Source organism: Diorhabda carinulata, chromosome 8, assembly GCF_026250575.1.
Source record: "Diorhabda carinulata isolate Delta chromosome 8, icDioCari1.1, whole genome shotgun sequence".
NCBI classification, from domain to species: domain Eukaryota; kingdom Metazoa; phylum Arthropoda; class Insecta; order Coleoptera; family Chrysomelidae; genus Diorhabda; species Diorhabda carinulata.
The window spans coordinates 6,733,692-6,761,217 of NC_079467.1; the positions used below are offsets into that span (position 1 = coordinate 6,733,692).

The 27,526-nt window shown below is 32.6% G+C and overlaps 1 protein-coding gene across 7 annotated transcripts in view; it reads left to right on the forward strand.

Moving 5' to 3' along the window:
- LOC130897029 (head-specific guanylate cyclase) overlaps positions 1–27,526 on the forward strand; it is a 150,313-nt gene that overhangs the window by 51,615 nt on the left and 71,172 nt on the right. The window contains exon 1 of one of the 7 annotated variants that reach the window (XM_057805512.1): positions 27,384–27,502. The exons of the other annotated variants lie outside the window; for them this stretch is intronic. The gene's annotated coding sequence lies outside the window, so the exon portion shown is untranslated. Of the gene's footprint in view, positions 1–27,383; positions 27,503–27,526 lie in introns of those variants that run through there. 7 annotated transcript variants of the gene reach the window in all.

Consider the following 27,526-nt stretch of genomic DNA (forward strand, 5'->3'; position numbering starts at 1 on the left):
TCTCTGAATCAGATTCAATGATTATAATTCTTCATTTTTTTCTAACTTCCTATCCTAACTACTATTCCACTTAAATAGTCGCCAAGTAATGCAAAATCAAGATCATCTTCCACAACACTAATTTTAAAACACTAACATCAAAATTTTCTCCTCCCATCTTCACCACACGAAAGGATTCAACGTTATAATTATTAGGAGAAGAAATTAAATATAGCACTTATTATAAGGTAAACATAATAAACTTATCATAAACAATATAATATAAACACATGCTTAGCTAACTGTTAAGAGCGCCGAATTAGTAAAACAACTGTGTCGCCTAAGCCGCGCTAGTAGATTTAATGTCTGCATTCTAATATCGCAACTACAGCGACAATTGAGTGCAAAGGGTTAATAGATACAGATAATTCTATTATTTCGAATCTTGTAGCGGAGAAAATGGGTTTTAATAATTCGAAGAGTGGTGTGAAACAAATAAGACAAATATCCGAAAATATGCTATAACAGAGAAGTCTAAAGAAGCGTTATCTCTTGCATCAAAACAGCGAACCGAACATCACTACATCACGGCGTTCAATTGATTGTTGCTGATTTGTTGCAAGTGGAGTCGAGTATTTGAGTGTTTTGGCACTTTTGTTTTTTTGTTTAATTCAACTTATTGAACTGTGTAATGCAAAATAACTATATTGTGATATTACAACTTGGACTAATATCTCTTTGAAACAAATGTATTGAGGAGTACATAAGATTTATTTAAGAAGAGAAATGCAAAAATTTTGCGAATAAGTATAAAATTAATTGGTAGAATGAAACAACTTAGCCACGAATCGGATTGTAACTTCTAGTCTTTCATGGACAAAAATACTTTTTCTCTACTTTGTGTCTTTCTAATTATTTCCAAGTCGATTGAGATAATGCAATAAATAAAACACGAAATTTTTGATACAATCCTCTAGTACTTGGGAATTTTGAATCCACTACTGATCGATTTCCGCCATAAGCAATTCTTTGTACATAGACTTCTTGCTGCCACCATATTTTTCTATCTTTATTTATCTTTCAACTAACGTATCCATAAATATATAAGCTGCTGTTGCAGTTTCCATATCAATTTGGATTTAATAGTAATACTAATATTAACAAGTATACACAACCAAATAGCATTGATGCTGTGCCACCCGAAATGCAAAAGGCATTAGTAGAATTTGAGGGTACAAACCCAATATGTCGTCTAAAATTACCCAAATTGAAGACCAACAAAAATTCTAATAATATCATTGCAGGAGTAGACTGATTAATGGGAAGCCTCTCCAATGAATACAATACGCTTGAACGACTGTATTCACTAATTTATTAAGGAACTGTTGCAGTACTCTGTCTACACGATCAGCATATATGCGTAACAAAGGCAAGTACCAATAAAAAACAAAAAACACTAGTGGTAATGGCGCCTAAAACGTTCCATCAATACTATTAAGAGCGAGCTCGGACGTCTAACGGAGTATAAGAAATGTACGCAAGCCTCAAAATACTTGAGAAAACGCATAAAAAAATATTTAAAATAGGTACTCACACACAACATCCAAAACATCAACAACTTCTGCGTGAGTATATTCATCTGCTTCAACAGAAGTTTGAAACGAAATATAAGCGTTTATCGAGATACATTGAGTGCATGCAGAAGCAACAGATCAAACAATATGTTTAATACCCACAAAAACCACAAGAGAAACACCGACTGGATAACCGCTGAACAAATACGGTTAAGAATTGTTCCGATGCAGATTGATTATTTCACACTACAGGAAATCAAAGCTTCTGGTATAAGTAATTCCCAAGCGTACATAAGAGTTGGCGAAATAATTGATCCATCTCCTATACAACCTAGATGACATCCTTACTCCTAGCTCGAATCACTAACAGAATTTATAGGCACTTAGAAAAAAATAACATCTTAGCTAAGTAACCGAAGGGTTGCAGAAGAGATCACCAACGGTACAAAGAACAAATTGTTATAGACTCTGTGATACTTCGGCAGGCACAGAAAGATTACCGACTATATATACGGCTTTCGTAGATCCAAAAAAGAAGCGTTTGACAGTGTACTCAAATCCTGGCTTGTGGAGGTCTTGCAGATTTATAAATTCCACCCAACTATTGTAAGATCGTTTCAACAACGATGTAGGGATGGCGAACAAACCTACATCTGCAAATCGGTCCGAACTCCATCAGTTATTCAGACGTATTACCATTCCCAGGGTATATACCAGGATGACTCCGTGATTCTGCTTTGCATGGATTCCCCTATCTACCATGCTCAATGATACAAAGTACGGTTTTAACATTAGAGCTAACAGAAACTCTAAATATACCATCTACCATCTTTTCTACATGGATGATATAAAACTATAAGCACCAAATGAGCCTCAAATCGATAAGCTTTTTGATATAACACATCGATTCTCTACTTTTATACATATGAAGGTTGGACTGTCTAACTGCAAGACCCAACACACCGAGAAACGCATTATTATGAACGGAGATATGCAACTACCCAAGGGAGATATTGTACAGTTAATGGAAGACGGGGAAAACTACATATATCTGGTGATTTAACAAGCAACATAAGAAGGCAAAAGCTAGAGTCCAGGATCAATACACTAGAAGAGTAGAACCACCTATGAAATCAGATTTAAATGTAGGCCCCTAGGCGTATTAGGCGTAACAAAACAATTTATACGAATCAAATTACCCGATATTTCTAGCATATATACTGCGGAGCTCTATGCTATCTTATAGGGTCTTTCCTGGTTGAAATCAAATAAAAAAGATGGGGGTGTGATTTTATCTGACTCTAGATCAGCACAGTGTGCTATAAAAGAAACCTATCTTGAAAGAATGAAATGTCCTAGTTTATGTGACATCAAAACAATATTATTAAATTTGAGTATTACCTTCATTTGGGTTAAAGGACATATTGGAATACGTGGTAATAAAATAGCTGATAGATTAGCAAAAGATTCAGTACTAAATGGAGTTTCTTGTAACGTATATACAGGAAGAGATGCGATCAATTCAATAAAAGATAAAATGTACGTATCCTGGCAGAAACAATGGGATACTGCCTCACGATCCTCAAATAACACCTATTTTCAAATTTATCCTATTTTACCCTCACCCCCGAACTATCTATTTAAATACACAAATTCGAAATTTTACTCAGCAAGTATCCTTAGAATGATGACTGGTCATGGGAGATATCCCGCCCATCTTGCCATGCTAGGTATTATACAATCATCAGTCTGTACCTGCGATGATAATTCTTGTGCTGATCTCAATCAAATTTTTTTTCGGATGCAGCAATCACATTCATAAAACAAATAATTTGTTGCAGTTACTTGTTAAACAAAACTACTTCCTACTTCTGAATCTCACACACCTTTTGAGTGTGGATAGCTTTAAATAGTATCATCGAATAATTCTGTCGCTGATGGACTTACTTCCAAGCCATTTTCTTTCACACACACACACTCACACACACGCCTAGGGGCTAAGTTTTTTCGGATAACTTGTTCATCAATTCGTCCATAGCAGTAAATGGTTTCAGTTTCTCTAGATTTTCTACCTCTATAAGCAATGATGACAAAATTGGCACTAATTAACCGGATGAAAAGCTATTCAATTTTGTCACTACCAGATCCATAAGTTTTTGAGAAAATCAATTTTCTGACGTGCAATTGTTCGTACAGAGCTGTTATTGGAGTACCTACTGACAAACTGGAACATTTAGGCTTAAAATTTAGTTGGACTATATGCAGTGTAAGGGAGTGTAGTTCTTTCGCCGTATTTTTTTAAAATACCTTGTTACTACGGCATGTTCATGTTTGTTTTTATCGAACTGCATAGTTGAGGACAGCGAGAATATCTATAAAGGCCCCTCAAGGGCATTATATCTACAATTTGATGATAAACTTGGAAATCTAGTATTCTCGTTCATGAGAATTCCTTTTGCAAACCTCTTTTTCCAATTTCGATAAATAACTTAAAGATGTACACCACTTTACATTACTTCGACCCTTAATGATGCATTATAATGAAAATGATTCAGCTAAGTAAGGTTAGATAGTTAGGGTTAAGATTTGACTAGATTTGACTCAAAACGGTGCATTTGGAAGTTAAATACTGTTACTCAGATGAGGAAGGAATGCCTCTATAAGTATCTCTGGTCGCGCATCGTTATGTTGCTAATTTGGGCAACCATGTTGTGGCACAAACTTCCTTTTAAATGAATGTAAAGATATATGAATGTAATTGTTGATAAAATGCGTCCAATTTAGGGTTACGTTCAGTCGTTATAAATTACGTTAAATATTTACAAATTAGATTAGGTTAGGTCGTTGGAAATGAAGTTAATTTTTAGAGGTTTGTCGAGGTTAGGTTGTTTCGAATGCCGTTAAGTTTTTATAGAATTTCTTTTTTTCAATACCTAAAAGATATGCACAGATTATATAGAACGGTTTGTTGAATAAAATTCTGGTCGTCTTAAGTAATATATGTTGTCTGTAGAAAAAGGCACTTTTCGTAGTTATTTGCTGTTAATATTTTTGCAAATCTATAATATATATAATGGTGTTCATAAAACAAGTGCTCAGCTAGAGTACATCTATAATGGTATAATTTTCAGATCGACCAATCTATTTTTTGTTCCATGGAATTTAATAAACTATATTGGCCAATTCATTCATTAGTTGGTGTTCTATTTTTGATTTTACTGAAAATAGAATGGATTTCAATTTGTTTTTAGATATCTTTTCTCATATTATGCTATTTGAAGATTCCGGAAAGATACAAATAACTGATTTTATATATGGTAATGAAGTATACATAAAGAATATATTGTTGTTAGACTTGGTATCAGTAGATTCTTAGCTTAGTCGAATGTCAAATCCACTGTCCGGAGTATTAAGTAGAATTCGTTGCAAAAGATATGAGTTTTCAAAAGTCTGTACAATATTTTTAGGTTTTTTTCATGTAGTATTGGATTCGGAATTTTTAGGACTCTATTTTCGATTTGTTTTTTTAACTTAATCTTTCTAGTTATTTTTATATAATTATCGGATCTGTTTAAATATAAAACCATGAATTAATTTTTGGTTTATATAGAATTCAGTAGAGCTATCTAGTTAACTTATCTTCAGTTCTTTTGTTAATTTGTGTTTTGTTCAAATTTTTTCTGATAATTTGTTACAGTTATCTGTTGTTTCAAGGGTTCGACCATCGTAGGTTCTTTAATGATGAATTACTGTATATCAGTTCCCTTGAAGAATTTAAATATTGTGGGTTCGGCAGTTCTTGAATCTACAATCAATCTATAAATATTATGCATAAAATTTTAGAATTTTTGGTCACATACTTTCGGGGATCCTGTAGTTTGGGTACCTCGTATCATTGATACCACTAATACGATAGTGGTTACGCTCAAGTTAATAGGAAAATCGAAACTTAAAATTGAACTTATGTTAAAAAAGCTTTTATCCTTTTGGTTACGCTGCTGTGCTTAAGTTATTTGGAAAATTATAATTTCAAATTAAACTATGCCTAGAACAGCTCTGCTATAAACTTGTCCCCTTGGCAAAATGGTTTGGTTTATGTATCATATTTTATAAGAACTAGTTCTTTGGAAGTTAGTGCAATTGAAAAATGCGTTGTGTGTTCTCGATTTTAAGCAAGCTGCAATCACAAAATTACAGATATGTAATTTTAAAAGAAAAATTATTGTGAGGTTTTTTCCAGTTAGGTCGTATTTCATATTATCAGTGTGCGAATTAAATGCTGTGAATTTGTAACTGTAACACGTATGAATTAATATTACAAGATAAAGCAGGGAACTGTAGAGCAAGTACATCGTCAGTATTTAATTGAAATAATGTCCTTCTCGTTTATCAGATCTCATGATAACTAATGCTATATTAGAGACAACTGGCAGACTTTTTTGCCTGAAAATATTCAAAACTGCTTCTTAATAGTATTTGCTATAATTTTCAAATACTTTCTATTGTTTCTCGTCTAAAATTATGTTAACAGGAATAATTTTATTAAGTAACACAATTTCCTGGTGAACAGTCTATAGGGCCATAGCGGAAATTGGGTTATTTATTTTGCTCATAAAATATTCAAGGTTCCATTATGCTTGAGTTATATAAAAACAATTTGGAAATAATTTCGGTGAAAATAGTAATGGCCAATAAGTTTGGCTATGTGGTTAAAAAACAATACAATGTTTGTTGCCATAGTAACCTCATTAAAAATTAAAAGAAATCGAATATATTGAAACTATTATGATATTATATTAATGGAAAAATTATTAGTTCAATCTTACTTGCGCTGTTGATTCTGCTAATGTTTATCCAATCAAATGTCTTTGGTAAATATTTTCAAATCATCTGGTCATAAAGCTGATCTTACACTAAGGAAACAATCGATAAAATGTAGCATACGACTTTATCGCGTACCACATGCCACCAAGTATTTCTATTGACGCATCCGACCACTCCATAGAATTTTGGCGGTTCCAAACTGTTGCTGCCGATCCAGAACTATTCGGGCCATCACAAACGTTTCCCTTTATATTTTTGACTACTGTTGATATAATAATGGAATGGTCAAACGAAACAACTGTAATTTTTGTATTTCAAAAATAACACCAAGAAAGTATTTTTAAAACTGAGAAGCAATATTGCAACTTTAAGGAAAAAAATAAGTTCCACTGTGAACACAACAGCGTTTTTCGTTTTTTTTTTACTTTTTGGACAATTACAGGCAATTCAATTTAGTTGATATAAAATGATTCATCACATGCTACTTAATAAACTTGTTTGTGTGACTTGCCACTCTCCAGAAAACTGCTGCATGCACTATAGTGTATTTTTATGTATGAAAGAGAAATAAAATCTTTTTACTAGTACAAAACAGAAATAAATGTACCTGAACCTGAGGTTCGAGCTTTTATTTGTAGCTGTACAGGACAATAGAACAAAGTTTTAACCTGTTAGAATTACGAATGTTTTACCATTTTGTTACTCTCTTAGGCATAAAAATAGACTATAATTGCCAATTGTTACTTTGGTGTAAGACCGGTTTAATATGCAGGTGAATTTGGCAAACATCATATATACTCTGACTTATACCGAAGTAATAGATGGTTATTTGAGGTTTATAAACCCATGAGCAAGTTTTGACAAATATACTATACCAGAGAACTCTCTAAGAAAGCATCATCAATTCAGAAAAATTTCCTAAAGAACATTGATTAACTTTTCCAAATTTTCGTCTGATTGTTGGCTAGAACCTTCTTGTTGGGAATATAGATTTTTTATATTTGCAATTGCTCAACAAGTTGACCAACTTTGGCCTTACTACTAATCTGAAACGGAAAAAACACCTCTATATGAACCTGTTTTATTGTAAATTATTGTGAAAATAAATCAAAGTAAGAGAATATTACACTTGATCACGATTCAATAAATAATTAGTTTGTGAACATAAGCAAATACCTCTGATATAGAAATCTCCTCTTTTTTTACAGCCTTTTTCCGGTCGATACATTTGAACTTTAATTTTATGGAATAATTATCTATGAAAATATTCTAATGCCTATCTAGTGATTAACAATTCAGCATTACTAAAAATTGATGAATCGTTTGATACCACTCTTTATTAATTTGCTCAGAGAGGCCATAATAATTCCACTTCAAAAGAATGGCGATAAATAAGCCTGCAATTATAGACCAGTTGCGTTACTACCATCCTTATCAAAATTTGTTAAGAGTCTAATGAAAATATGACATAATAATTTGGCTTCTTATCTAATGAATAACTAATCACGTCACTTATAAAGAAGTATATTCTTCATTTAACCATAAATAATAAACCTCATATAATTATTCGGAAGTTTCTGATTGTATAATTCAAAAAATGAAAACCTACAGTTTTATGGTATTGTTTGGAGGTTTAAATCTCACCTCGTTACTACACAGCACCATGTCAGATCTTACGAAAATACATCAACGAATCTACCTATTAATCAATTGTGTTATCCTTTAAGGATCAATTATATGGTATTTATAAAGTATTTATTAGTGATATCATCGAATTAGAGATCAAATGAAAAATTACTGATGGGACGAGCTTCACTTGGAGTAACTCAGATATGATATTCTTACAATCTAATAGACTTTGTTAGAATCGTAACAAGTCTGTAGTTATGTCCTAAAGAGTTACAACTCGTTTCAATAAGATCCTAATTGAAGCTATTAAATCGGTTAAGGTTTTATGTCTTACATTCAGGACTTTCGGAAATGGAATCCACATCATGACATTTTAACCTAAAATGTATTCTTTGTATACTATGTAAATGCACAGAAAATTTCTCCATCGCCTTAATAACTTACTTTTCTTCATTTGAATTTCATTTATTCTATGTGCTCTAAGATTTTTGTATTTCGATATATTTTCAATTTACAAAAAAGAGCAAAACATCCATAGGTTTAAACAGAAAAACACATTGCGAAATTCAAATTTCTATACAAAATTTTTAATTTTAATGATTTGTTTATTTTTGAATCGTATCTCTTCAGGATTCAATTATACGAGTAAGACCAATTTATAAAAACCTTACAAAAAATTTAGACTATATTTGTTTTTACAAATTCCTACTTCAGATTTATAAAATTTTAAATCTTTCATAATGGCAACAAAGATATAATAATCTTGTATGCATAAAAGAAATTGTCTAACGTCGACAAAGTCTGCTTTTTTGAAGAACCCAGTTTATTAAGTAGCACGTTTTTATGGTGTTTCAACATATATTATCCATAGTCTCACGAGCAGTATATTTCTGCCAATATCAGTTGCAGATTATGGAAACCCTTGTCATCAATTTTGTTTCACCTACCATGGGCGTAGATAACTCATTTTTTAAATTTATTATTTTTTTAAATACTTTTAAATATAATATATATATATATATATATATATATATATATATATATATATATATATATATATAATATACGAGAAAATATTCGTTAAATGGCAATCGAATAATTATAAATTTGAAGGCGTTATACGCCCTTATTTAGAAAAATGTACTTAATTGTAGTCCTACTTGAAACTTGGAAAAAAATTATTATTATACCTCGTTAACTAGCTATAACTGAATATTAAATCATAAAACGTGAACAGACGAGTAAAATGTGCCTGTCTGTAAGGAAGTTTGGTTTAAACAGTGTACCAGACAGGAACCCTTTTTATACCCCTTCCTTTTTTTCTGAAAGACGAAATTTCAAAGCAAAAACCATAAATGAAAATGAATTCTTTGCTAATAAAACAAAAAAAATCAATTCCAAAGTATCTTTATAAATAATAATGGTAGTCAGAATCGTCTGAACTAGAGTCATCATTTAATTGAATTATGATAAGTGGTAAAGAGGGTGATACCACATACCCATCTTCTTCTTTCATAATATGTTCAACACAATTGTTATAAAGCTCTTTTACTATTGTCAACCCTACCAAAATTTTCTAAACCGTGACTGTCAAACCATATTTCATCTAGATAAATTATGTGTCTATTAGAACTTCGGTAGTCTTTAATCTGTCGCAAGTAATCTTGTTGCCACCGAACTATCCTTGACGATTCGGTTATTGTTTTGTGTTTAAAGCCACATGCTGACAAAACTTGACGCAATGTTTCTAAGCTGGTATAATTGTATTCTGGATAATCTGCTACCTTTTGTTGTATTACTTCCTGTTCTCCTTATACAAACCACGTATAAAATCTTGAGTAGCTTTGTTAACTGATTTCTGTTTTTCTTTACATGCTTTTCGGTTCTGTGAATAATCCACAGCAATCCCTTTCGTGACTACTCGATAAATAGAAAATTTATTTACTCTAGTTAATTCAGCAATTCTCATTATGATTGCATTATCAGATTGCAAAATATTTTCCTTTTTTAAACATTCGAATATATTTAAAATAACTGGCTGTCTTTGTAAATCTAAATCTTTATTATTAAATTCATAGGTAAGTCTTTATTCTCACTACACTGTGCAATTTTATTGTCTTCATCGCCCATGGTCTAAAAAACGCCATATTATTATTTATTTAAAGAAATTTATGAATTAAATAAATTTTATCAAGCGACGCTAATGTCTGGCGGGGATAGAATTCAAAGAAATTGTATCGTGTACATACAGCTTTAGTCAATAGAAATGCACTTATGTTTACGATTCGATGTTTTCATTGGTAAACAGAGTCCATGTGATCTGATAGTTTATAAGATATTAACTGAATTTTATATGGGGAGTAAACATTATTTTACATTTCTTAATTTGGTATTTATGAAATAAGATGAAATTATATTTAGCTTTTAATGTTCAATGATATTTATTAAGGAGCTGACGTTCTGAAAATTACTAACTTCGAACGATTTCATGAATTACAATCTAAATTGGATTTTTTCATACTTTTATATATCATATTGTTAATTTCATTATTATTAATGATTTATTTGATGTATTTATTTAATTTGCTTTCTCTACTAAAGTGAGAAATAAACTCATATTGTCCACAAAATATTTTTAAGCTAATACATGTCAAGCCCACTGACCTATCTAGGACCTCGAATGAAACCCCAGTAAATCAAAACATAAAAAATGTTATTCTCAAAATCAAAATGTTTTATGACCCATAAAAAATGTAATCTCGTAAAAAAGAGGATTAATTGGATATATGTTCTTCCATTGAATGGAAAGGTGGGTCACCATTCAACAGGAAATGGAATTTCATTGTATGGTTTTCTTTTTGTTATTGATTTATTCTGATTGATGTCTAGGGTGATTTCTTGCCCATTTTAAGTCGTATTTTCAAATTGTATAAGTTGGTTATAATTGTTTAATTTATTCGTGAGATTTTTTGGAAACCCACAATTCGAAAATTGGATGTAAATATACCGGGTTTTCCGCTACGATGTGACCCCGATAGTTTTTTATCTAATCGAGATTCAAAAAATGTTTCATAGAAAACTCATTTGATATTAACTAATTTTTCTTAAAATACATACAGCATAGACAATACTTGATATTTCCAGTTTTTTCGACGGCTACCGAGAGAGCACATCTGTACATATTGTAGCGAATATTATTCAAGTTAACTACGCGCAAAAAGTCTGTAGAAAGAATGAAAGAAATAGCGAGAGATATAAGGCGATACGATCAGAACAAGCAGTGAGTTCAAAACTAGAAATGCAAGTGTCACTTCGATATAAAAGTGTATCTTGAAAATGGTCAATTTGGTTTATTAAAGAATTAAAGAATTAAAGAGTATTCAGATTTGTAGTGCAAAAATCCAGTGACCTAACCATTAATTTTAAAATTCCGTAACATTAATTGGAATAACGTAACAAATTGGTGATAGAGATTGGGTTGTTATGCGAGAACTCAAGGAAAAAGATGCACCAAGCACAGTCGAGTAATCTATCAGCAATGCGAATCTATCAAATTTGATTAAAGAAATGTTCGGAAGAAAGGAAGATAAAAAGAACAAGCAGGCTAATGCGTTCGAGAAAATAACAAAATAGACAAAGGAGAACAGAGCTTTCTAGAAAACAAGAACAACAGTTAAGTTTAATTGCGCAGTAGGAAGAGAAGCTTTTGGGTTAGTTTACAAAGTATATTCAGCTATGTTGAAACACAAGTGAAAAACATTTCAAAAGAAGTCGATGACTTTAAAAGCCCACTCGAAAATCTGCAAAGGGGTCCTATAGCTACAGGACCAATTGTCATTAAATTAAAGCCACCAACTTACTACGGCATTATAGTGCTAAACATTTTCAAGTTGCAATTTGAAACTAGAGCAACCAATAATAATTGGAGTGAAACCGATAAATGAGCTGCGCTAGTTATGGCTTTAAAAAGTGACGCAGAGGACATCTTACAATTAGTTCCGGAGTATAATCGACAAAATTATGGCTGACTAATGAATGCGTTGGATTTAATTATTGATCACAGTCATAAGAGAGACATGTTTTACATTGAATTGGAAGCCCGAATCCCGACGAAACTTTGCAAGAATCTGCCGCGGATGTGTTAGTCTTAGTCCAATTGGCCAATCCGAAGGAATCAATGGAAGCAGTAGAATTATTCAGAATACGTACTTTTATCGGTGGAATTCAATATCTGGAAACGAAGATGACTGTATTGGTATCTCCAAAAGTAACTTTAGCATAGACAATTAGTTTCGCCCTGACAAATGAAGCCGCAAAAGCCCTTTATAGGCCTAATCTAAAAGTGCGCCGAGCGGATGCAGTTGGAGATGGTGCAAAAATAATTTTACTGCTCTTTTTGAAGCCCTCAAAACCATCTTTTGACTTGAGAAGACACAAAAATAATGGAAAAAGCTTTGTATGCGGAAGAGTTGGCCACATGGCACACGAATGTAGAAATCGTGTGAATGTCAAGATCCAAATCTACCTCACCAACATAAGGAAGAGAAAAATCAGCACCTGTTGATCGAAATAAGACCGAAAATCACTCGTCGGTAAACTAAAAAGTGTCAGTTCAGCGTGAACTGACTTCTGTACCCAGTAGCTCCAGTATATCTATTTCTAGAATTGAGGAGAAAAACAGTAGTCTTACAACAGATGGAATAGTGGATGGTAATTGTTGGTAATGGTAATTGGACACTGGAGCGATAGAAAGCGGAACCTAAGCCAGGTGTGAGTCTTCGTACAGCAACGGACCAGAATGTAAAGGTAAAAGGCAAAACGAAGTTTAAAATAATCTTGGGTTTGACATCGTTCTAGAATGAGATCATTGTTGCTAATATTATAGACGAAGTAATCCTGACAATTGACTTCATAGGAAAACATGGGTTGACACTTGATCTACACAAGGGAATATTCAGGTTCCCAAATGTCGAACTTCCACTTAGCCTAGGTTGAGGCGAGAAGACCGAGATAGATGAAATAGTTGCCGAACAACAGGAGACTCTGCTACCGAATTCGAAATCCATCCTATGGGCAAGAATGAATAGGGATTGCGAACCTTACCAAATATGGGACACTGAAGTAGTCCAAGAAACGATATCGTCGTTGAAAAAACGCTCGTATAGTCCAACAAAAATAAAATACCTCTGCGTATACTCAATCCAACTGACAACAAACAAATAATCAAGAAAAGTGATAACTAGAATGAATGATTTTAAGTTGTCCAGCGACTAGGTCCTTATGGGAAAAATAATACTGAACCTGTTCGGGACGAACAGACGGGAGGACAGTGTACCGAATATTAGCGAAGTTAATTACGCGCAAAAATAAAGCGAAGTATTATTTTCAGTATTTTAGAAGTCAGTGGAAAGAACGAGACAAATAGCCAGAGATATAAAGCGATGCGATCATAACGAAAAGTTAGTTGAAAACTAGAAAGTCTCAATTGGACATGAAGTTGTATCTTGTGAATAATCAATTTGGTTGATTGAAGATTTTGTCGTTATATTCAAATCGTAATTTAAGAGTATTTGAATTTGTAACAGTAATTGGAATAACGTGACAATATAGAAGACAATATCAAATACAGTATAAAAATATCATCAGAAACATGCTTCTAGCTATAATCAAACTAAATAAAATAGTTTTAAAACACTATGTAACACTTTTTTAGAGTTGGCATAAGAATAAAATTACCGATAAGAGAATTAAAGTCATTATTATAAAAGAGTGGGGTGATTTCACTCAAATCATTCAACAGTTCACGGACTGGGAATAACACTTAGATTGGTTACACAACGTTAGTTTAAAAATGTCATACACATTAACTTTCTCATGAGTAATTTTATGCCAAGAGTCATTTACTTTTTGCTTACTTGCTTCGACGACGCTTGTCATTGGCATAAAAACAAACATATGAAAATTAATTGATAAATTTAATAAAGAACTATTACAAACGTGTCACTATACATAATTATATTTCGTGGTATAAGTAGGTGTCTTTGAAAAACTAAAACTTTCTTGAGGTATTTGAGTGTTTACTTAAGGTATGGTATGTTATTGGGTTTTTCTGCATTAAGTGAGTATATAATTTTTTATCAAAATAACGTGACAATTATACAAAACAACTCTCTGAAGGCATCTCTTTATTGTCACAGCTTCCATCTTACTTAAAAAATCTAAAGAGTGGTGGGACGTAGATGAATGGATATTGTGGAGTGCTGTCTTACTGTTGCTCTATAGCTCACGCCAAGAATCTTGTATAGAGCTTGATAACAATCGTATTCTGAACTGGGATTTTTGATGGGTTGTAAACGGCTGCTGTACCATAATAACCTGCATATGTATTTCTAGTGACCCAGTCTGCGATGAAGTTAGATTAGAGCAACTGCAAATCACGAGCAAAGAAAGTTTGAAAGAAATCAAATATGTTTTGAACTATTGGGTGGTCGGTGAGAATGAGTTCAATTAACTGAAAGAACGGAAGACAATCGGTAGATATGACATTATGTTTGTAGGAAGTGCCAAATAAGCCAAAGGAGCTGAATTTGTCCAGGCGACAGTTTTTGAAGAAAAACAATTGGAAGTTACTGAAACAGTACATGGATAAAGCAAGTGTCGTCTAGGCTACAGCTCAAAGAACCAGGCAGAGGCTAAAATGAATCTTACTCAGTTTATCCTAATTATCATATTATTACTATAAATTAGAAGATCTGGCTCACCTCTCTATTATATCTCTCCTTCCAATGCACGTATCTTGGAAAACTGCTTTCAAGTGATTTCCAAGAAAAAGAACTTCTTTCTAAAAACTACACTCTATATAAAACACTTTGCAAAATGGAAATTTTCGCGTAAATCATGCTACTATCAGTATTTAAGTATGAGTAAAGTTAAATGTCATTGTTATAAAGATAAAATGATGCATCATTGGAAAAGGTTCTTCCACTTCTTATAGCAGTGCCAAAACTAGTGATAGCCTTTAGCTGTTCGATAACAACCGTTTTCTCATGTCCCAAAACAACGTCCCTTATTTAAATTTTATTTTATTTTAATTTAAAGGAGGAAAAAGTTAGAATAACTTGAGGAGCCACGGGAATGTATTTATTGGCCAAGAACTCATCTATTGAAAGTGCTACGAGACATTCGCTAATTAAAATCCATGAACGGTGGAGTAACATAAATGGAATTGATCTCTGATTATCATCCGACAATCCGAACTTTGCATTGTGTTGACGTTTTAGTTTCTTGCAGATGAAGGTTTCCCTCGATCTTTTGAATATGGTGCACCCTGACAAATAGGCTGAATTGCTCAGGAAAACTATAATTCAACATTTGTTTCGTTAACTTCATAGAAATCTAAACAATCATTAGTTTATGAAAAGTGTATGAAATAAATTCGACAACAGAATATTAATAAAATATGTTTCTAATGTTTTGAGATAGAAGTACATATAAAATTCAAGCAGAACTTTTCTTATTTAAATGAAATTGGTGCGAACAGCCTTACCGTCATAAAATGTTCAGACACTTTTTATTCCTTTTTCGTTTTTTTTTTTTCGTAAAATCATAATTACTTTGATTTATTTGGAATGATTAATCAAAATTGTTTTCTTTATAGATATTGATTTTTTTTTTTTTTTTTTTATAACGACTTGTCACACTTCCTCAGCAATTTGCTGGGAAACATTCACCACCTCTGCGGAGTCCTGCTTTGCAGAGAGGCTCGGACGGTTGGAGTGTCCTTCTAGTCGTCTACGGCCCCTTTTGTCACTTATGGCATCGTTCCTGGAACATACTTCATGAGTGACGGGCTATCAGTGGTTTCCTTTTACCCTACGTCTCCCTTCCCCTCTCGGGATTAGGAGTTCGGGTTCCTTTCTCTCTGCTGTCTTTGCCTTTCATCTTTTTCCTTGTTGCTGAGAATACTCTTAGCCAAGTTCTGCACCAATTTCCAATTCTCTGTGCTGTCAAGCATCTTCTCTACAATGTTGTCTGGAGTGAGCTCGCATTCCAGCTGTCTGTAAGTCCTGTCTCTGACCTCTCTCCACTTGTAGCATACGAAGATGGTATGTTCGGCGGTGTCTACGGCGGCACAGTATATACATCTATCCGTGGTGTCTTTTCTGAACCGTTTAGCATAGCATCGAAAGACGCCATGTCCTGTTAGGACCTGTGTCAGGTAGTAGTCTACCTGGCGGTGCTCGCACTTAACCCACGGCTTGATGTCTGGTATTAACCTTTTGGTCCATTGGGCCTTTACTGTCTCACCTTCCCATCTAGTTTGCCATGTTGTGAGGGAACTTTCTCTAGCTTCGTTGCTATTCTGTAGCGATTTGTACTTGGATGTTCTTTCCTGGGCTAAGAGATCAATGGGCACCGTAGCCGTAATTACTTGGATTATAGATATTGATTAGAACAAATAAAAACAAGAATACATATACCAATTTTATGTTAATTACGCCTTTGCTACATTATCATTCGAACACAAATTTTGAAAGAGGTAGAAACATGGAAAAAAGAAATAACAATAATCAAAACAATATATTTTAGTATTGCAATTTCGCATTGACTCAAAAAGTCAATGGAGTAGATCATGTAGTGTAGGACACAGGGATATTCTTCCAAACGGTTTGAAAACGTGCGATTTAAAATTCTTACTCGGTTAAAATGTGGAGGAGCGTAATCTTGTTAGTACCACGTATGATACATACCACTAGAGCATAGCATAAACTCAATTTTCGAATATTTCTAGATATCTGCCTCCCATAATTTACATCAACTAAATAACTTCGTATGTCTGAGTATGATGCTCTTTTATTAAAGGTTTTATTAAAAGTTTCAAAAATTTTTTTTGTATTTTTTTATTTTTGTTTCTAAATGAACAGTATGTCGAGAATATTGTGTACAAGTGAGTCCGAGTAGAGCTATAGGAGGTAGAACGTTTTAAACTACCTTGATACCTGATTTTTATACCTGCCCCGTGACGCTCGTTACCCCTAGTAGAAAGCAGCTGCAATTTCCTTTGTTTTCCCAAATTCTTTTCTCTGTCTCTGTGTTGGTGGCATTGATGACTCTATGTAAGTATGAAAATTCATGAATTTTCACGTATAAAAATCTATTTTTCCGTAAACGTCTTATGTGAAATTCGTGAACATTACAACTCAAAATTTACTGAACCGATTCTTTTGAATTCGAACATTTTTGAGTACAAATTACGTTTTTCATTCCCAAGTGCAAATAAAACCAAATAAAAAAAGAGGTATAATGTTCACCACAAAACCACTTTCGCCTTCAAAGATTCATCGTTACCGGCTTATTATCAATAATTTGCAAAGAAATTACAAAAATATACTTTTTTCGCTTTTAGAACCTTACCCCTCCCTTAAATGCTGGTTTTCGTCAGACCTTTATCGACTATTGTGCCTCTACCATTAAACAACTTTATATCAAAGAAAATTATATTAAGAAGGAAAACACATTTCCCACGTATTGTTTCATAGGCTACAAGCTTAATTTATCATCGTTCAATTCTTCATCTATACATAGGGAAGATAGGGAACATAGGGAGAATTTAAAATGATGGATTCACATGATTTGCATACTTTAAAAATCATAAATTTTATCTTCAGAGAGAAATATTTCCGTATCTATGTGAAAGAGTCTGAACTGATGGAAATGATGGATTTTCACATACATACAAAATTCGAAATTAAACATAACATCACTAATATCTGCCGGTAGCTATTTAAAATGATTGATGAGCGTGGAGACAAACAAACACAATCAACGAGTGTTGTTGGAAACAAATAGCATTCATTTAAAACATGCCAATAATTTGAAATAATATACGTGTTTCTCGACGAGTTAAAACTATCTGTATATGGCAAAATACTTATAGTAAAATCATGAAAATTTCTATGTTTGGATTTTCGGATACGATCTTTTTAACTAAAATATTTTCAGATGGTCGACCAGTCGATTATAACTTTGTTGTATTAAATAGAACTCCCTATATATTAATACATTTTTGAAATCTACGTGAAATTTTAGTATATTTTTTTCTTGAAACTTTTTTCAAAAAATGCGTACTTTTTGAGTTATTAATTTTTTTGTAAATTATTTTTTTACAAGGATACCCTTAAAGATATGAAAATGGTTTTTATTCTGTTTCTTTTAGCTGAAAAATTTCACATTTTATATAGGGTGTGTATAAAGAGTGTTCAAAGTTTAACTTCATAAATATCTAATTTCTTTAAGTGTTTAAATAGAATCACGCAGTTTATCTGGATAACGGTGAGGTTTAGGTATAGGAAAGTATACATAAATTTGCCTGACTTTTTACCCATGAATGCTTTAAAATAGAAAAAACTGGGTTGTTCCATTCAAAAAAATGGAGAAATTTGAGAATTAAGAAGTTAAATTTTGAATACTTTTTATACACACCCTGTATAACATAAAAATTTTTTCAACATAGATTCAAACACGTCAGACCATGCTAAAAGCAACCGAATAGAAACCTTTTCATATCTTTAAGGGTATTCTCGTAAAAAAATAGTTTATAAGGGTCTGCAACTGGTCAAATTTTTTACAAAAAACTTAATAACTCAAAAAGTATACATTTTCGAAAAAAGCTTTCAAGATTTCAAAAATATATTAATATACTGCATGTTCTGTTTAAAATAACAAAGTTACAGTAGAACCGGAAGTCGAGCATTTTTGAAAATATTTAAGTTGAAAAGATCGTATCCGAAAACCCAAACGTACAAATTTTCAAGATTTTACTATAAGTATTTTGCCATATACAGATATGTTTAACTCGTCGTGGGACACCCTATATAGTGTACTCATAAAATAATGTAACTTGCTAATATTTCAATTTCTGTTAGCTTTAAAAAAAAGTTGATGTAAAGTTTTTTCATTGTTTTATGTATAACTCAATTATAAGTATACAGGGAGTTACTTGAAACTAACTTTTAATATATTTTCGTAAATATATATTTTTTATTATTGTATCTGTGAAAACATTCAACTATTTGATTTCTCAATACATCTTATACTCTGGTACGTTCAAGTTGCTGTACTTAAATTACTGTAATGTTTTTCTTCTAATTTATTCTCATAAGGTGGGATAGATTTATACACACTCGTTACTTTCTTACTTTATCTTATATATTAAAAAAATTGATGATTTCCATTCCGAGTCCGTTCAGGCGTTCTACCCAACTGATTTGTTTATTTTTTTTTTTTTTCAATGAAAGGTATTGATGCACAGATCAGCCATCAGCCATCGGATTTCATCTAATTTTCACCATTCTCAAGTTATACTTAAATGCGATTTCTCCCTGTACAATACTTATGGGAGTTTTTCACATACACACGTTCTATCCTCAATATCTCAGGTTCTATTCAAGATAGAGACTTCGTTTTAGTTTAAGAACACTTGCTGAAACACCCTCTTTCTTTTGAGTTTTTGACCACTTAAATCGGTTGAGTTGGAGAGGAGCTAGGCGCGGACATTCAATGTGGAGTTATGGATTTTTGTAGGTTTTTGGCAATTTTTCTACATTCAATTAAAGATCTATATCTCAGGTTCTAATATAGCTACAGAGTTCTTTCTTTTCTATTATAATGATTTCTGATACTTATTCAATGGATTCGATGCGAGCGAAGCCGCGGGTAAAAGCTAATTTATACATTAAAACTAATCATACTAAACTATTCACTAAGACTTATCTAAAGACTGGTCCACTAAAGGTTTACGTATATCTGCAAAGAACATGCGATCTTTATCTCTCCCAAGGAAATTCTCGTTTAGTATCTTCTTCAAAAATTATGTGAAAGTGAATAGAAAAATTTATTGTAGGACCATACAGCCGCCAAGGATATTTATTATAATAGGAGTCTCGCCAATTTTCTTAATGTTGCTAAAGAAACATGGTTTATTGTAAATGATCTAAGAAATACTTTGTCGAGCATAATCTCTACTGCACCCGATTACCTTAATAATTACTTTGTGGATTTAGTCAAATATAACTCTATAACTCCTTCTCACGATCCGTTTTCGTATATCCCTGTTACTAATGCGAATTCACACAGTTTCTTCTTTAAGCCCGTAGTTTAACAGAGCTTCGTAGTACCATTAATGATATCAAACATATATCCTTATCTGGTACTGATGGACTTTTCCTGCCCGAATGCACTTAAATCACCTTATCACTTTAATAAACATTCCATAATGGTACTTTTCCAAATTGCCTTAAGACAGCAAGAATTATACTGCATAAGGAAGAAGATAACGATCAAACCATCACCCAACTACACTTTATTCCACGTTATCTACAAAGAGTTGAAAAGAGGATTCTAATATTCCTGTTTCACTTCAAAATACGTACAACCCATCAATTAGCGTTTTTAAGTATCAACTGCACAAATGATGCTAAGCAATCATAATTCCGGTGCAACAACTTTTTGAGATTTTTCTAAGGCTTTCGATTGTGTTAATCAACAATTTGCAGTACTACAGTATCAGGAATTCAGTTCAGAAAACTAAGTCATACCTTACCAACAGAAGACAGCTTGTAAGGGTTGATACAACGATGTCTTCTTGCAAGCCAATATAATGTGGAGTGCCTCAAGGCAAACCATACTAGTTTCTCTTGAAGCAATCCTGATGTCACGGCACTTCATAGGACCATATCTACTGACCTAATAACCCTCAAATCATGGTGCGATTATAATTTGTGTCTCATTGTCTTTAAAACTAATCTTCCATCATATAAAAATGTATTGCAGTTTTTTGTATTATCAATACCATCATTTATGTCGTTGAATCTGTCAAATTCTTAGGGCTTGTTGTAGAAAATTCTTTGAAGTTACATATTGCCGCTTTATCTAAAAAATTTAGTACTTTCTGTTTTGCGCTAAGATGAGTTTCCTGATTTTAAGCACCTCTATAACAGTTTATTATGCCTTTATTGATTCGCATCTCCGATATGCCCGGCCCATCTGGGGTTCTGCCGTAAAAGGGTTCTCTCTTTAAAGTCCAAAACTTTATTAACATTATATATTATATCCAATAACTATATTGTTTGAGTTAATAGAATTTGCTAATAGTAATAAAGTTTTACGGTCTACAGAATCTTTAAATTGATTGATTTTATTTAAACGGTCAGAGATTTAGTCAGTCAAATAGTTGGTAAACTGAAGTAATAGTGTAATGATGGGTTTAAAAAATCATTCCTCTATTTTTCTGATAAAGATAGATCAAAAATGAAAAACAAATTGATACTGTTAAACTAAAAGCTTTTAAAAATTTGTAAGATCTGAAAGATCAGTGTTTGAAGTAATTATCAAACAACTATCATTTCTAGTTATCACAACAACAGTTAATACTAATTTCACGAACGAATTAGACGTTAGTTGCATTTTTCTTGGGTGTTCATTCATCGTCACTAACTTTTATTGAAATACTCCAACAAAATTGACAAACGTATACTAATATTTCTTATTGGTAATAATATAAATCCATTGGCCTTCTATATATTTGCAATTATTTATTTGGTCATCTAGCTCTCCAAGTCTGTACAATCTGTTGCTTGTATTCGAAGTACAGATTTCTTCTTGGTATAGTTCTAATGAACCACTAAGGCGGACTTAGACCTCTCTTGTTCTATGTTACAAGAATTTAGTACTCTATCTAAGGATATTTAATAAGAGTCGGTTTTTGTTGCAAACAGTCCTTTTTGATCTTCTTGAATAAGCTCTTCTTAAACGAGTTCTTATAATACGACGGGTTTCACGATTGTTTTTATTTCGACTACTCTTTTATGTCCTTGTCAGCAAAGTATTTTTTTTATTAACAGAAGATTTTCCATAACGTCACTTTTAATACTGATATTTTTAGAGAGTCCCTTTAGGACAAGTTTATCTCCAATATTTTATTCAACTATTTACTTCACCGTTCTTCAACTTTTTTGTAAGTTTTTTGGAAATTTATATTATTTTATATAGCATTGATATCTTTTTTAAAAATAAGCAGAGTATTATCAATATCTTCATCAGAATCATCAGCAAGCCCATAATTTCTGATAAAAACATCAGCCTTTTCGTTTAGGAAAGGCAAATTGATTGAGGAATTCAAATTCCATTCCATTAACTTTTCAAGTTCTTCTCAATTTTTTTCGGTTTCTCACGTTATAACAAGCAGTAGGAAGTGTATAAGAACATCTTTTGTAATACTTTCAAAGAAGTCCTTTATATATTCTATGAAGATTATGCATTCGACTCACGTTCTTTTCTCCGTTAGAACATTTGCTCTTTTCATCTTCTCTAGAAAATATGTCACTTAATTCATTAATTGTATCATTTTTCATTTGTTTTCTGTCAACTCTATGTGAAATGTATTTATTACTAAAATTGGTAACTCTCAATAATGTGAATGTCATGTTTAATTAACTAATTAAACAAAATAAAAATAATTCTTAAGGCGGATCCACTTACGTTCAACAATTTTTATCTTTGACAATTATAAAATCACCAGCTAAAACATACAAAATACTCTCTCAATATGCATACTGTTATTCATTCACAGACATTAACAAACTTTGAGAGAAGTCTGATTCAGAACTTTTGATACATCAACGCATTTCCATGGCATTCCTTATTATTTCAATACACCTTCTCTCTATTTCATGACTTTAACGGACTTGTAAGGCTACCATTATACTAGGATGCTAGCATTCGGGATGTTGGCATCTGGGAGATTGGCGGGGCATTAAAACAAATGGGAGCGATTAGACTTGAGATGCCAGCATCAGATGCTAAAATATCCTCCGGAAGCTCTATTTTGTGCATCCCGGCTGGGATGCTGAAATGGGAGCAGCCGGTCGCTTTTTGCATCCCGGGATGCACAAAATCGGTTGTGGGCGTTGGTTCAAATGCGGCGCATTATACTAGGCTGCTAGCATCCGAGCAGGCGCTCTATTTGACATATGCGCGCGCACGCAGTTTGATAAGAGTTATGACTATTTTCTCTTCGGGTGAAATTGGTCTGAGGGATCTTGTATCTCGCTTTGGATGTAGCCTAGAAGCTCTTTGAAAGATTGAAGTGACTTTCTAGAGTAATTAAGAAATCTTGTTTCACTATTACACAGTTCATCAAACAATGTAAAATACAGGCTTTTAACACGACGAACGGCTAAAAAGGGGTCCACACTAAACTTCCTTTTTGCACGACGCCTTCTTTTCTTGATTAGTAACATCAGCAACAACATTTCTTCATTCGTTGAGGCCATATTGACGACTGGCAAAAAATTAAAATAAAATAGCAGTCCGGGATGCTAGCAACCCAACACAAATTCGACTCAAAATGGGATGCTAGCATCCCGGATGCCAGCATCCCAGATGCTAGCATCCTAGTATAATGGTAGCTTAAAAAACTGCCTTGATACTGCACACCAGACTTACTTAGTGATTACCCCTTACGCCAAACTATCTTACGTAATTCAGGCATAGCCAATGAAGAATGTTCCAATAACAGTGGTAGCGGTAATACCTGCCCATTAACTTTCGAAGAGTTTTGTGTTTTATGTTCCCACATTCATTTAGGGTTAGTCATTATAATATCTACAATTGCAGTAATGGACTGAACTATTTAAAATTATCATGGTATTAGCGTTACATTATAAGGATAAAACTTTTCCATATACCAGGATTGTCTTCAATACTTAGACTAACCTCTTCGGCCGACTTTTTTTAGAGTGATTTTTAGTTGTTTAGATTTTTAGACCTCAAAAATGTGCATTTTGGTAAGTTTGAGTTAGGTTTTGATTCGTATCGTTGACTTTGTGAATTACCTCATCGTAAGTTCTTTTACGATCAACGCAAACACTCCAAAAATTATTTCCTGTTCAGTAAATATTTATTAAATAGTTTTTTATAATTAATTTTGATCGACACGGTTGAGTTTATAATTTAATAAATAAAGAATAATTTGAATGAATACTGTTTAATTAGATATGTTAAATTATTCAGAAGAAACCGCGCAGCGAATATACTAATGGACCTATTCGTACAAAATATTATCTCAACAAGTATTTTCGTCATCATCATCATCTATCAGCCATCTTCCATCCACTGCTGGATATAGGCCTCCTCTAGTTTAAACCATCTATCTCTATCTTGAGCTGTATGTATCCAATTTCCTACAAGTTTCTTTACATCGTCACTCCATCTTTTTGGCGGCCTGCCTCTACTTCTCTTATCCATTCTTGGCCTCTACTCCAATATTCTTTTCGTCCATCTATTATCCGTCATTCGGGCTACATGGCCTGCCCATTTCCATTTCTTTTGGGCTATAATTTCAATAATGTCCTTAACGTTTGTTCTTCTTCTTATGTCCTCATTTGTAATTCTATCCCTTCTCGTAATTCCCAACATTGCCCTTTCCATTGCCCGTTGCGCCACTCTCATCTTTCCTGCAGTTTGTCTCGTGAGGGTAAGCGTCTCTGCCCCATAGGACATCACAGGTATAACACACTGCTCATATACTTTTCTCTTTAGGCTTATTGGTAAGTCTGATTTCAAGGTATTACTTAACTTGCCAAAAGCTATCCATCCTAACTATTTTCGTAAACATGACAAAATAGTGTAAAATTGAGTAAACTTCAATTTGTTATTGTGTTTATTATCGTATGGAACGGGTCGGGTACATGCTCGTATTTAACGGTTTAATTAGTGTTTTTACCATCAGTCCGTCTATCCATCTGTCTATAGCAGGGATAGCAATTAGAGAGCTCTGATTTTTTGCATTTAATTTCTGTATCCTGTAGATGTGCTGAAACGATAGAAATTTTGGTTATTATTTGCAAACCTAACCTAACCTAACCAAAATGTGATTTTTCTCATGAAAAATTTCTCAAGACCATTGAATTTGGAAATTTTTTGAATGCATCATATAACATATTCAACACTCATTTCTAAAATATGCACTATAGTCTCTCGCATTGAGAGTGCGACGACTTTTTCATTTGTTTTTACAATTGGGAAGAGAATTAAACAGAGAATTCAACTTCCATAATTCATCACTGACATAAATAGTCTTATTAAGTTATCTCTTTATTACGAAATGCCGTTCAAAAGTTTTGAGATATTGTAATTTCAATCCCCGAAGACGAGTACATATTCGAAAGTTTGGAATATATATTAAAAAGAGTGAACTTTAGTATTTTATCGCATTTCATAAAAGCAATGTGATACTCTGTTCTTTTCCAAATAAAAGACAATACCAACAAGCGCTGCTATTTTATTCGTATAGCAAAACGTCTGCTGGAGACATTTTATTTCTAATTCCGAATCATCAGGTGAAATCAAGCCTTAATAATTAATAATATACTAAAAATTAGTTGTTATTCGAGTTGCGTCAAATATATCAGAATATATTAACTGCCTCAAATATTGTTGAGAGTTTTTAATCATTCTAAAATATGATCTGCCATTTTTCCAATGAAAAAACACCTACTTTCTTAGCTGACAACGCGATAAATATTCCCGTCCAAAGAATGTGATGAATATAATAATTAATTAATTTCACGAATCAATTGTTTTCTATTTTCTCATCCATATTTCCATTCAATCCAGTCGGTTGGAAAGTTAGTTTGTGATTCGTACTAACATAGTTCAAATATCATGAGTATCGATTTGTTTTTAGTGTTTGCAATAAAATACAGGGTAATGAATTGATAGGACCTCAAACAATCTTGTTCCTCTGCTTTCACTGCCTTCACAAGATACTCATCGCTCGTATGTTTCATGAGAAATGCCGGTGGGTGGCTTGAAATTAATTACATGAAATGTTCATTAAATGTTTAAGCGATTAATAAGATATATTTCCAAAATAACGATTTTGAATTGCTTTGTTTATTAGGTCTCAGTGGAAAGTATGCAATGTTCATTAATTTTGATTTAGAATTTCATTATGAATTGGTTCTAATGCCGTGATGTTCTAAATTGAAGAATATGAAATAAAAGGTCGATTCGACCAAGTTTACCAGCTACCTACAAGAAAGTAGATTATCCGATTGCAATTAAAAGCCCAGATACTTTACCCGTCTTCATCTTGTAAAGTGAACAAAATCTTAGAGGATTCGAATACTGTGGCAGAAGTTGCTTCAGCTATTGATATGAAAGATGATGCAAAAAGAAAAGATATGACGGATAAACGTCCTCAGTACAACAGCAACTTCACATTTATTAGTCATGGACATTTCTCATTGATTTAATATTATCCTTAAATCTTCTCAAAGTAATTAATTTTTAGTCACAAAAAATATTAGAAAATTCGGTCCATTTTCATTCATACATATATTAACTTGAAATCTTTATATAACAGAATCCGGACACGATTTTTATTTTATTAATTAAAATGGGGGTATCAGAAAAATGTATACCGATGTACGAGGATTGAAGAATATTTTTCAGTTTTATCTTTTCACATAATCACCTTTCAGCTATACAACTCAATTTAACAAAATATATACGTTTGTTTATGCCGTTACATCTTCATTCATCTGGAATTGTTATTCATCAAACCATATTTTCAAGTTTGCGGATAGAAAGTAATCAAAAATTGACACATAATTCGGCAACAAAACTGGACAATGGCATGACTTTTTTTTCAACAAATTTCGGCATGAAAACGTATAAGTGAATCAGAATAATATTGTTTAATCATTGTTTTCTCTAATCATGAATAATCAAGAAATATTACAACTTTGGAATTCATAAACACTGAGATCATGATCTTATTAGTTTTTGCTGTCTTCGGAAACTGTTGGATGAAGTCCATTGTTTCGAAAATATTTTTATTCCTGAGATATAATGGTATAACCAAGTATTTTCTACTGTGTTATATCGATGAAAAAAAGTTATCGGTTCAGATATTTGTTTTATTTTTTTTTGCGATCAAGCTTTTGATAAGAAGTAATCAATCACGGCACTTGCATTTATATTTCTTATATGTAACGTCTCATGTGAAATCCTGCATACTCATTCGATTGAAATATTTACTTCTTTAGGTATCTCACGAACTTTCAAGCTAAGTATAAGAGTTCATATGACAACTTTTAAAAGCAAAGAAACAATTTACAAATCATTCCATGCGACAAAGAACTGGATATTTACGTAACTTTACATTAAATAATTTAACTGTTCTTTCAAACAATTTTTTACAAAATTATGATTAATCAATACTTTATATTTTTCTTCTATATTTGAAACAGCCTAATCATCATTGCGAAAGGACGGTGAATCTGTCAAAGTCACATTTTCGTTGACACAGTTCTGGTATAATGGATTCAAGATACAGCAAATGCGCTAATTACTCAAATTTCTAATTATCTCAAAAACGTAAACAATAATATCGCACGGGAGGCTCACCATGAAGAATTAAATGTTTTAATGTAAATAAAGGTTTAAACGAAAAA